Source organism: Trachypithecus francoisi, unplaced genomic scaffold (assembly GCF_009764315.1).
Source record: "Trachypithecus francoisi isolate TF-2019V2 unplaced genomic scaffold, Tfra_2.0 Lachesis_group16, whole genome shotgun sequence".
NCBI lineage: Eukaryota > Metazoa > Chordata > Mammalia > Primates > Cercopithecidae > Trachypithecus > Trachypithecus francoisi.
This window is the reverse complement of record NW_022681461.1, coordinates 88679736-88690948: the sequence shown is the minus strand read 5'-3', so window position 1 is coordinate 88690948 and position 11213 is coordinate 88679736. Positions and strand designations below refer to the sequence as shown.

The 11213-nt window shown below is 42.9% G+C and overlaps 1 long non-coding RNA gene across 1 annotated transcript; it reads right to left on the bottom strand.

The window, feature by feature from the left end:
* Window positions 1–298: 298 nt before the first annotated feature.
* Window positions 299–877, bottom strand: LOC117098953. The gene is made up of 2 exons (XR_004443658.1): window positions 847–877; window positions 299–398 (listed from the first exon to the last, which is right to left on the bottom strand). It is a non-coding gene; the product is annotated as an uncharacterized LOC117098953 (long non-coding RNA).
* Between the last annotated feature and the right edge of the window lie 10336 nt (window positions 878–11213).

The window sequence follows — 11213 nt, the reverse complement described above, 5'->3', positions numbered from 1 at the left end:
GGGAGGTGCAGGGTTGCATGTCATTCCTCAGCCTTTTCATAAAGGAGGTCAAAGCATGGAGCTTGTGATGAAGCTCAAAAGTCCCTTCAGGCTTTCTGGTGGTGTGCACCTGTACAACTCCCGCCAGGGAATGACTTGAATGAGACGCACCCCAACAATGAGAACTAGGCTTTGGGTCCATGTAATATGACTCATTAAATGGTTTATTGTGACCCATACATGAGCTTCAAATTTATAAAATGCCCCCTTTGTTTTGTATGTATGTATGTACGTATGTATGTATGTATGTATGACGTATTTTGAGATGGAGAGTCATTCGTTTTGCCCAGGCTGGAGTGCAATGGCACAGTCTCAGCTCATTGCAACCTCTGCCTCCAGGGTTCAAGTGATTCTCCTGCCTCAGCTTCCCGAGTAGCTGGGATTATAGGTGCATAGCTAACTTTTTGTGTTTTTAGTAGAGACAGGGTTTTACCATGCTGACCAGGCTGGTCTTGAACTCCTCACCTCAGGTGATCCGCCCACCTCAGCCTCTCAAAGTGCTGGGATTACAGGCATGAGCCACTGCACTCAGCAAAATACCCACTTTGTGACAACAGAGATAGACAAACTCTGCTTCATGGCCTCAAAACTAAAATTGAAAAGATTTTTTAAAGCCTTTACATGCCTATGACATGGCATATCCCAATGAGAAATCTTCTTTGTGGAAGATTTCTATTTTATTTTATTTTATTTTATTTCATTTCATTTTTGAGGCAAGGTTTTGGTTTGTCACCTGAGCTGGAGTCCAGTGGGGATGATCTTAGCTCACTGCATCCTCAAACTCCTGAGCTCAAGTGATCCTCCCACCTCAGCCTCCCAAGTAGCTGGGATTACAGGCCTGCATGAGCCACCACATCCAGCTAATTTTCTTGATATTTTGTAGAGACAGGGTATCTGTATGTTTCCCAGGTGGGTCTCAAACTCCTGGGCTCAAGCAATCCTCCCACTGTGGCTTCCCAAATTGCTTGGTGTGTGAGCCACCATGTCCAGCCTAAGATTTTTTAAAATGACTTTCTGGACAAATGTTATGGGCACATGCTATACATTGTGCACTCCTTTTGGAGAGTCACAGTGAAAATTGATATACTTGAGGCTCCAAAAAGCCATGCAAAGATGAGCCTGTTGAATACCTGGATGTAGGGTTTACCTGACATCTCTGACCACTGAACCTCTTCTCAGGTAACATCTAAGACCTCTTACCAAATGATGGTCCCATGGAATTTAATTTTGGTTACCACTGCTCTAGAACATACATTTCTATTATATATGTTTGCTAGTAACAATTGCAATATTTTAAAATATCAATACATCCCTCCATTAATTCCAATTTATGACTTTGAGAAATGTTGACAATGTTTTTGAGCCTAAATAGATACAGGTTTAAATCCTGAGGCTGAACACGGTGGCTCATGCCTGTAATCCCAGCACTTTGGGAAGCCAAGGGGGGAGGATTCCTTGAGCCTAGGAGTGCGAGACGAGCTGGACAACATAGCAAGACCCCATCTCCACACACAAAAAAATTAGCCTGTCATTCCAGCTATGTGGGAGGCTGAAGCAGGAGGATAATTTGAGCCCATGAGGTGGAGGCTGCAGAGAGTCAGGTTAGTGACACTGCACTCCAACCTGGGCAACAGGGATAGACCCTGTCTCAAAAAACAAAAAACAAAAAGAAACATTCTAGTAAAACAAAACCCAAGAGGTTGCCCACATTCTTTTAAACATGTGCTGTGCTTTTAAATGTATCAAATATTCCTTACTATAAGTGTGCTATTGTCTAGGCGTGGTGGCTCACGCCTGTAATCCCAGCACTTTGGGAGGCCGAGGCAGGCAGATCATGAGGTCAGGAGTTCAAGGCCTGCCTGGCCAGCATGGTGAAACCCCGTCTCTACTGAAAACACAAAAAAATTAACTGGGCATGGTGGCGCATTCCTGTAATCCCAGCTACTCAGGAGGCTGAGGCAGGAGAACTGCTTGAACCGGGACCCAGGAGGCAGAGGTTGCAGTGAGTTGAGATTACACCACTGCACTCCAGCCTGAGCTACAGAGCAAGACTTCATCTAAAAAAAAAAAAAAAGTGCACTATTTTCAGAAGTGAATTTTTTATCATACAGATATTTTAATGTGTAAGAAATTTATCATAATATATTTTCACTGTGCTGCACCTTTTCAGTGACTCAGAATTGCTATCTTTATTAATATTCATAGAACATCTTACTTTCAGATGCTTTAGTATTATTAATAGTATCATTAATTTTTATTGAAATGGTATATGTAATTCTTATAAAAATACATAAATGAATTATCCCTTTGGGGCCTTAAAATATTTCTGAATAGAATATCTTTTTCATATAAGAGCAATTGATGAACACTTTTAGGTTTTTAGAAAACATAGAAAAGCAGTAAAAGTTGATTATCTATTATCTCAAATACAATCACTATTAACATTTTCATCAAGTCTTTTCTTCTATGTATACACAGATTTTACATAGTTAAAATCTGGGCCTCCATTTAACAAGAGTATTAGCATTTGTTTTTATATTCAATAAGTGTATAAATGAAGAAAACAATTTTAGGTAAGACTTTCTGCCTTCCAAGAGATGGTGGTGGTTTCAAATACTTGGGGCCCAGAAGGAAGAATGAAGATGTTCCTTCAAGAACATAGAGGACAATTCAGCTGTTCTGAATGATGGCCCTGAGAGTCAGCTAATCCCCTCCCGCAGCTAAGGCCCCCTGGGTCCCCCTGCAAGCTCTTCCCACCCCAGGTGCTGGGACCACCTCTTCCCTCAATCAGACATAAATCAAAGGACCAAGATTAGGAAGGATGAGTGATGTTGACCTTTCTATAACACAGAAAATCCAGATAAATGGTCTTCTCGGAACCACCAAGTTTTGCTTTTCTTTTTCTCTCGAGTTGGTAATAACATGAACAATGACACATTTCCTTAGATCTTGAACTGATGGTCGAATAGATAATCTAATGTGGGCCTGATGAGACCCTTTTACAGATGAGGTAGTTGAGACTCAGGGAACTTCAGTGACCAGGCCAAGATTCCCTTTTGGCTGGTAAGTGACAGCTCAGAATCCAAGCTGTTGTCTTTGGAGTCCAGATCGTCTCCGGACTTCCCCCATTCTGTGAAGACCTGCACCCCTTCTTTCAGGCAGGCATAAGACACTGTGTAAAATGTCAAACAAAAGTTCAGCTATCTTTGGCTATGTGAAGATGGAAGATATTTCAATCCAACAGAATTAATAGGCTTATTTTGAAATCCTTCTAATTCCTCAGTCAACTCATCTGAGCCCTAGCTCTGGGCCCTCGATTGCTGGGTTTTCAGCTGTGGCTGACAGGTGCATACTTTCTGACCAGAAAACACGCAAGGCTGGGAAGTGGCATGGTTTTCATAATAGCCACAGGTGTTCCAATCTGCCTTTCTGCTTCACGCTTTTTACACTTTACCAGACAGCAAAGATGTGTTGATGAAGACTGGTTTGCCCTTCTGAGGTTGTACATGACTGGAAGGATTTGTTAGGTAAAGCAACTTACATTTTCCTGCTGTGTTTCCCCTGGGAAAATAGGACTCTCAAAGACAGTGCCAAAACTTTGAATCTGGACGTTCTGGCCTAAAGCTGAGTAAGGAAAGGTTAAAAACAACAACAACAAAATTGGGGTGAAATACAAAGTGCATGCTAACCAAGCCAAGTGTGAGATTAGAGTTGCAATTTGCTAGTAACAGCTTGAGCATAGAGAGAAACAAAATTGTATGTTTCTTTTTTTCTTTCTCCTCCTCCTCCTCCTCCTCCGCTTCCGCCTCCGCCTCTGCCTCCGCCTCCTCCTCCTCCTCCTTCTTTTGAGACAGGCTCTTGCTCTGTTACCCAGGCTGGTGTGCAGCGGCGTGATCTTGGCTCACTGCAACCTACATCTCCTGGGTTCATGTGATTCTCTTGTCTTGGCCTCCCAAGTAGCTGGGATTACAGGCACCCACCACCACACCCAGCTAATTTTTGTATTTTTAGTAGAGATGGGATTTCACCACGTTGGCCAGGCTGATCTTGAACTCCTGACCTCAAGTGATCTGGCCTTTTTGACTTCCTAAACAAAATTCACCATTAAATGCATGCCCTTTGCCAATCGACATCATTACAAATGAAGAGATTCCCAAGTCAGAGGCTACTAGGACCCCAAACTGAACCTCTCAACCTTCTCTTTTAATTCCTCAAATTTTCCCAAAAGTCTGGGCTGGAAGACATGTCCTTTCCCAGTCTGGGTCTCAATTTCCTTGTCTGTAGAATGAGAGTTTGAACACATGACCACTAAGGATACTTCCAGTGCAGTTTCTATTCTTTTTATGTCAATTCAGCTTAAGAATTAGTACTGGGCTGGGTGCTGTGGCTCACGCTCATAATCCCAGTACTTTAGGAAGCTGAGGGAAGAGGATCACTTGAAACCAGGAGTTCAAGACCAACCTGGGCAACAAAGCATGACCCTGTCTCAAAAGAAAAGAAAAAAAGAAAGAAAGAAAGAAAGAAAAGAGGAAAAGAAAGAGGAAAAGAAGGAAGAACTGAACACTGAGCACATATCCTCCCACAGGCCTTGCTCCTGGCTCTGACAGTGCCTAAGATGAACATTTCCTGCCTTCAAGAGCCCTCTGGTCACCAGGGGAGAAGGAGGCCAGTGGAGAGGCTTGCACTACAGGGCCACGCCTGGCAGATTGTGCAGGACATGTGGTGCACTGAGGAAGATGTGGAAGTAGAGATTCTGCTTGGATAAAAAGATGAAGAAAGGCATCATGGAGGAAGTGGCATTGAGCTGGGCCTTAAGGATGAGAAGGATGTAAACACGTGTTGATGAGGAAGAAAAGGGATTCTAGCCAGGGGAAGAGCATGAGCAAGGCAGGGAAGCAGGGAAGAGCAAGGTAAGTCTATGTTATTATGAGATGAACTTGCTAGAAACTTAGGGCCTGAGCAGGGGGGCCATGAAAGAGTAGGAGGCCTTGAACACCAAGGCAAGGGGTGTGTAAAGCATTTGGTTGGTACTAGAAGCCACTGAAGGCCTGGAAAAAAAGGTAGGTAACGTCATCAGAACTGTGCTTTAGGGGTATTAATCCAGGAAAATGTGCACATTTGTTTTCCTGAAGGCCCCCCAGGTGGCAAACGAAGGAACTGAGATTAGAAGACACATCTGGCTGACTCCCAAGCTTAAGCACGTAACCCTTCAAGAAGGCCATAGAGGCTGGGCTTGGTGGCTCACGCCTGCAATCCCAACACTGTGGAAGGCCAAAGCGGGTGGATCACCTGAGGTCAGGAGTTTGAGACCAGCCTGGCCAACATGGTGAAACCCCATTTCAACTAAAAATACAAAATAATAGCCAGGCATGGTGGCATGCACCTGTAATCCCAGCTACTCGGGAGGCTTAGACAGAAGAATCGCCTGAACTCAGGAGGTGGAGGTTGCACTGAGCTGAGATTGTGCCACTGTACTCTAGCCTGGGCAATAGAGCGAGACTCTGCTTCAAAAAAAAAAAAAAAAAAAAACGAAGGCCAGAGAAATGCTATAGATGAGATTCAAACGGACAATTGCTGTTTTTAGACACAAGTGTCCCACCCAAAGGAATATACTGAGAGAGACAAAATAACATCAAACAGGGAAAGGGTGGAGATTTGCCTGCTAATTTCTAGTGTAGTGGGTTGGATGGTGGCCCCAAAAGCTGCGTTCACATCCTAATCCCTGCTACCTGTAACTATGACCTTATATAGTAAAAGAGTGATTATTCCCTTATATGACAAAGATGTGGTGAAGGATCTTGAGAAGCAGAACTTACTCTGGATTCCGTGAGTGGTCTTATAAGCAATCACGTATGACTTTATAAGACAGACACACAGAGAAGAGGAGGAAGAAGCAATGTGACCACAGAGGTTGGAGTGATGTAGCCACAAGCCAAGGAATGCCTGAGGCCATCAGAAGCTGGAAGAGGCAGGGGATGGACTCTCCCCTAGAGCCTCAGAAGGGAGTAGGGCCCTCTTGACACCTTGATTTCAGACTTCTGACCTCTAGAACTGCGAGAGAATACATTTCTGTAGTTTTAAGCTACCCAGGCTGTGGCAATTGGTTATAGTTGCCAACAGAAACGAATATACTAGATTACCTTTTGTTAAATTTAATTAATTCCAGACTGGGAAACATGGCAAAACCTTGTCTCTACAAAAAATACAAAAAATTAGCCAGGCATGGTGGCATGCCCCCGTAGTTCCAGCTACTTGGGAGGCTGAGATGGGAGGATCTCCTGAACCCAGGAGATCGAGGCTGCAGTGAGCCCATGGGTGACAGAGTGAGATCCTTTCTCAAAAAACAAATCAAACAAAAATTCATTCATTCCTTTGAATAGGTAATACATGCATATGGTTCAAAACGTTACCAGTGTAAAGGATAAACGCTGAAGAAGAGATCTCCCTCCTTTCCATGCCCAGGAACCACATAGTTTTCTACCCCAGAGGTATCCAGACATCACTTGTTCAAGATGACTATTCAATCTTTTGCGTGTGACTACAGAATTTTGCAAAGTATCTCAAAATAATCTGGAAGGTAGAATGTGGTCATGGGGTAATTAATGGAACGAGACCTTGTCCTTGCAGACAGGCAGACCTGGGTTCAAATTCCACCCCAGTTGCAATACATAGAGACTCTCTGGGCAGGCTCCCCAGTCTCGGAGGGGCTTAGCTTTCTCCACTGTAAAATGGCGATGATGAGGTTTGCCACCTCTAGGACTGCTGTGAGGAGTACATGAGATGACTTGGCTGCCACTCACAGCAGGTGACAGTTTGCAGCTGTCCAGGGAATTCCCATCTTCTGAATTCATGTCTCTGCTGCCCATGTGGCCTGTGGAGGCTACTTCTCAGCTCAGGTGTTTCTCCGCTTGGACTCAGTCAGCATGCCCTTTGCTGACATGCTTAAGAGACACGGCTGCATTCTTGCCATTCCGGGGTTATTTCTGACTGGTTGCCTGTGGTATCTTTTTCAGGTGTTGATAGAAATCAAGGTTACATAACATCAATAAGCCAACTTTGGAACCCCTAAAGAGAGAGGGTTGAGCATCCTGAGGGAAGCAGATGAGCCTGGGCTGCAGAGACAGGGCTCTGGGCCTTTGTTCATGATGTCCTTCACCCACAATGCCTTCTGTCTCCAGTACAAAAATTGCCACAGCAGCCATGCAATGGTGTCTTCAGTGTAAATTAAAAAATACAGGCGTTAGAGGATTCTAATCCACCTTGGCCAGGAATCTTTTCCTCAGTGAGCCTCTGTTTTCTTTATCTGTAAAATGAGAATAGTGTTCTTTTCCCTACCTATCTCAGAGTCATCATTTGGGTTACAAGGGAAGAATCGGGGACCAATTTAGACATGACCTACTCCACCCCTTATTTTACAAATGAGGAACTTGGGACCCAGAGAAATGAAGTTACCTGCCCAAGATTACCCAGCAAGTCAGTATCTGAGCTGGGGCTAGAACTCAGCCTTCAGGAGAGACCCTTTTTCTTTTTAGCAGTCTGGTGAGATGTATACAATAAACCATAACATACTATGTAAATGTCATTTGAGGTTACTTGTCTTAAAGATGTGTAGACTTCAATGTACCTGTTTCTTTTCATAAAGTTTTGTTCCAAGTGAGCAAAGCCCCAAGCCTGTACTTTTCAGCCTTTCAAGGAAGCCTATAGGGTATTTGAGTTATCTTTGCAACTGTGGGCCTCTGGTCTTAATTCCGTCATGGCCACTGGCTGCTCAAGACAGCAGTGACTTTGCCTGGCCCTCTCTGCCCCTTGATCAGGAATGCAGGGAATTAGCCTCATGCATAAGGCCACTTGACCTTCTGCAGGGTGACATGGTGAGGAGGACAGGCGGCGGGGCCTTTTAGTGGCAAATGGTTCTTCCCGGAATTGGGTAAACATTCTTGAAATGTACACATCACTCGCAAATATTTGTCTCCCTGACTTGTACTTTTTTCTTCCCAAGTTGTACAGAACTAGAAAACAACCTGGGAGGTTTCCAATCAATGAATACCACAATCCAAAATAAAATGACTTCTTTCCTCTTTCCTATCATTAAAAATAAAACAACAGAGTATACTACCTTAAGCAATAAGGCATTTTCATTATGTGGAGAATAGTGGTGTTTCAAATAGCAGGAACAGGCAGAAAGGAGGTTTGGTCACCTTACTCTAAACAGCTAAAGCTACCCAAATCTCTATTTCTGTTCTCTCATACCTAGAGACACCAAAAAAAAAAAAAAAAAAAAAAAAAATCATAAAAAATAATAAACCTAGTAGACTGTAAAGGAATCAATCAGTTTTCACTTACAGCAGATTAAATGGTCTAGGATGAAATGAGAGGCCTGGAGAGGTCTCCTGGCCCCTCAGAGGTGCTCTTCAAATGTAGAGGCCAGTTCTTAGCATCACTCCACAGTGCATGTCCACACAGATGGCAGAGTGTGAAAGCGTGTTGCAACCCAAATCAGCATCTTCCCGTTAGTACAAAAGACTGACCAGGTACAGGTGCTCATGCCTGTAATCCGAACACCTTTTTTTTTTTTTTTTTTGAGACAGAGTCTCACTCTGTTGCTCAGACTGGGGTGTAGTGGCGTCATCTTGGTTCACTGCAACGTCTGCCTCCTGGGCTCAAGCAATTCTCATGCCTTAGCCTCCCAAGTAGCTGGGATTACAGGCACGCACTACCACACCTGGCTAATTTTTGTATTTTTAGTACAGACGGGGTTTCACCATGTTGACCAGGCTGGTCTTGAACTCCTGACCTCAAATTATCCAACCGCCTCAGCCTCCCAAAGTGCTGGGATTACAGGCGTGAGCCACTGCGCCTGGCCTGTAATCCTAACATTTTGAGAGGTGGCAGCAGGAGGATTGCTTGAGGCCAGGAGTTCGAGACCAGCTATATAGCAACATAACGAGACCCCATCTCTACAAAAAATCTTAAAAAGTAGCTGGGCTTGCACTTGTAGTCTGAGCTACTTGAGAGGCTAGGGCAAGAGGATTGTTTGAGTCCATGAGTTTGAAGTCAGTAAACTACAATTGTGCCACTGCACTCCAGCCTGGATGACAGAGCAAGACCCTTTCTCTAGAAAAAATTAAAAAATAGAAAAAAGTTTTCAAAAAATACAAGACAGCTTTGGTTAAAGCAGAAGTCACTGGCTCCTTTTCCATTTTTGATAGCGGAAGCTTAAATAGATGTAAGTGGCTGCAGTTAATGAAAACATGAAGTCTTCAGTTAAGATTTTTGATCCATGAGGAAACTTCTTCCATTTCAGTTTGAATTCTTTCAGCAGTAGTCATTGAGAACCTACCCATAGAGTAGGTACACTCTTCATTCTGCCAGGTGGAGGGATTAGATTTCATTCTTTCCCTTCTGTAAGAGGGGAAGACAGACATATCATCACTTAATTCAAAAACAAGGTACAATGAGGCAGGTGCTAAGTAGACGTGCATATAACTTAGTCAAGATAATGTAAAACAGAAACAGAAAAATTCTATAGGAGGGAAATAATCAAGAAAGCTTCATGGAGGAGTTGGGGCAAGAAGGATTCTGGGCTGGGTGTGGTGGCTCATGCCTGTGATCCCAACAGTTTGAGAGGCCGAGGTGGAAGGATAGTTTGAAGCCAGGAGTTCGAGACCAGCCTAGTGCATATAGCGAGACCCCCATCTCTACAAAAAAATTTAAAAATTATCCAGGCATGGTGGTATGCACCTGGAGTCCAAGCTACACGGGAAGCTGATGTGTGGGAGGATCACTTGAGCATGGGAGTTTGAGGCTGCAGTGAGCCGTGACGGCACCACTGCACTCCAGCTTGGGTGACAGAGAGAGAGATCCTGTCTCAAACACAAAAACAGAAACATGTTAACATTAGGGAATACTTCGTGATGGTATATGGGAATTTCCTGCATTACCTTTGTAACTTTTCTATAAATAAAAAATTTCCTCCTAAGGTGTCACAGCCTTTGAAGATTCTTATTCAAATCAATGTTTACCATGATAGTTGCAAAATGATGATCTTCCAACTCTAGCACTGTCTTCATATTTAATGGTTGGCATTTTACTGTAAGCAAGAGGCCTCTCCTCTCTCCTGTTACTTATCTACTTATTATTGCTCTGTTTTTTATTGCACAGACTCATAGATTCCTATTTTTCAATGGTTTATTTTCTTTATTTTCTTAATTATGTTGATGCTTAAATTGCCCTAGATTTGGCCAGTGGAAGCCTCTTCCAGTTGATTTCCTTGTCCTTTTGACAGGTCCAGATCACTTTTTTGAGCACTGCCTTACTTTCCAGCACAAGATATTTAAAGCTCATTTTGTAATGGAGAAGTGTGTGATTAGAACAAAACAAAGGGGACCCTCACAGATCAACAAAGATGGTTGTGCATTGGCAATTATAGGTGTAATTAAGTGTAAATTATTTTGAGCATATAACACAGAAAGAAATAATTGCACAGAAAAAAGAAAGGACCAGAATAAAAGACTAAAAGAAACTCTTGGAATTATGAAAAGTTTTTTTATATTGTCCTTTTTTCTGTACATTCAAAATTTTATGTAATGAGAATGTATTACTTTCATAATGAGAAAAATTACATAAAAGGTTTTTCCTTTTTAAGAATAATGGAGTGGACCAACTCTGAGACATTACAACAGGGTAAATAAATATGTTCAAAACACCAACAAAAATGCCTGAAAACACCTCTTCACCATCATCAGTCACACTATCAAAAACTGTCAGTCCTATGGCTGAACGAGGGTTGGAAAACGTGGGTTTCTACATCTTATTCTGCCGTGTACCTCTTGGGTTACTTTGTCTAATCACTTCATCAATTTGGGCCTTAACTCCCTCACCTGAAAAAGAGGATAATAACTTCTTGCTATATCAGGAATGTAATGAGACTCAAGTGAAACCATGTATATGAAAACTCCTTTAAAATGCTATAAAGGTAACTAGTTTTATAAAAGAGCTTTTAAAAAAATGGCTGCTTTGTTGAAATGTTTTCAGTTTGTTTTTTAAAAAAGCAGCCAATTTGGAGGACCTGTGCATTTGGATGGTGAAGCCCTTTGGCAGTCTGAGTAAGCCCACTTGGGTTCTGTGTTACAGCCTGGGCAACTGCCTCTGCATGGCTGCGTCTTAATCGGGGT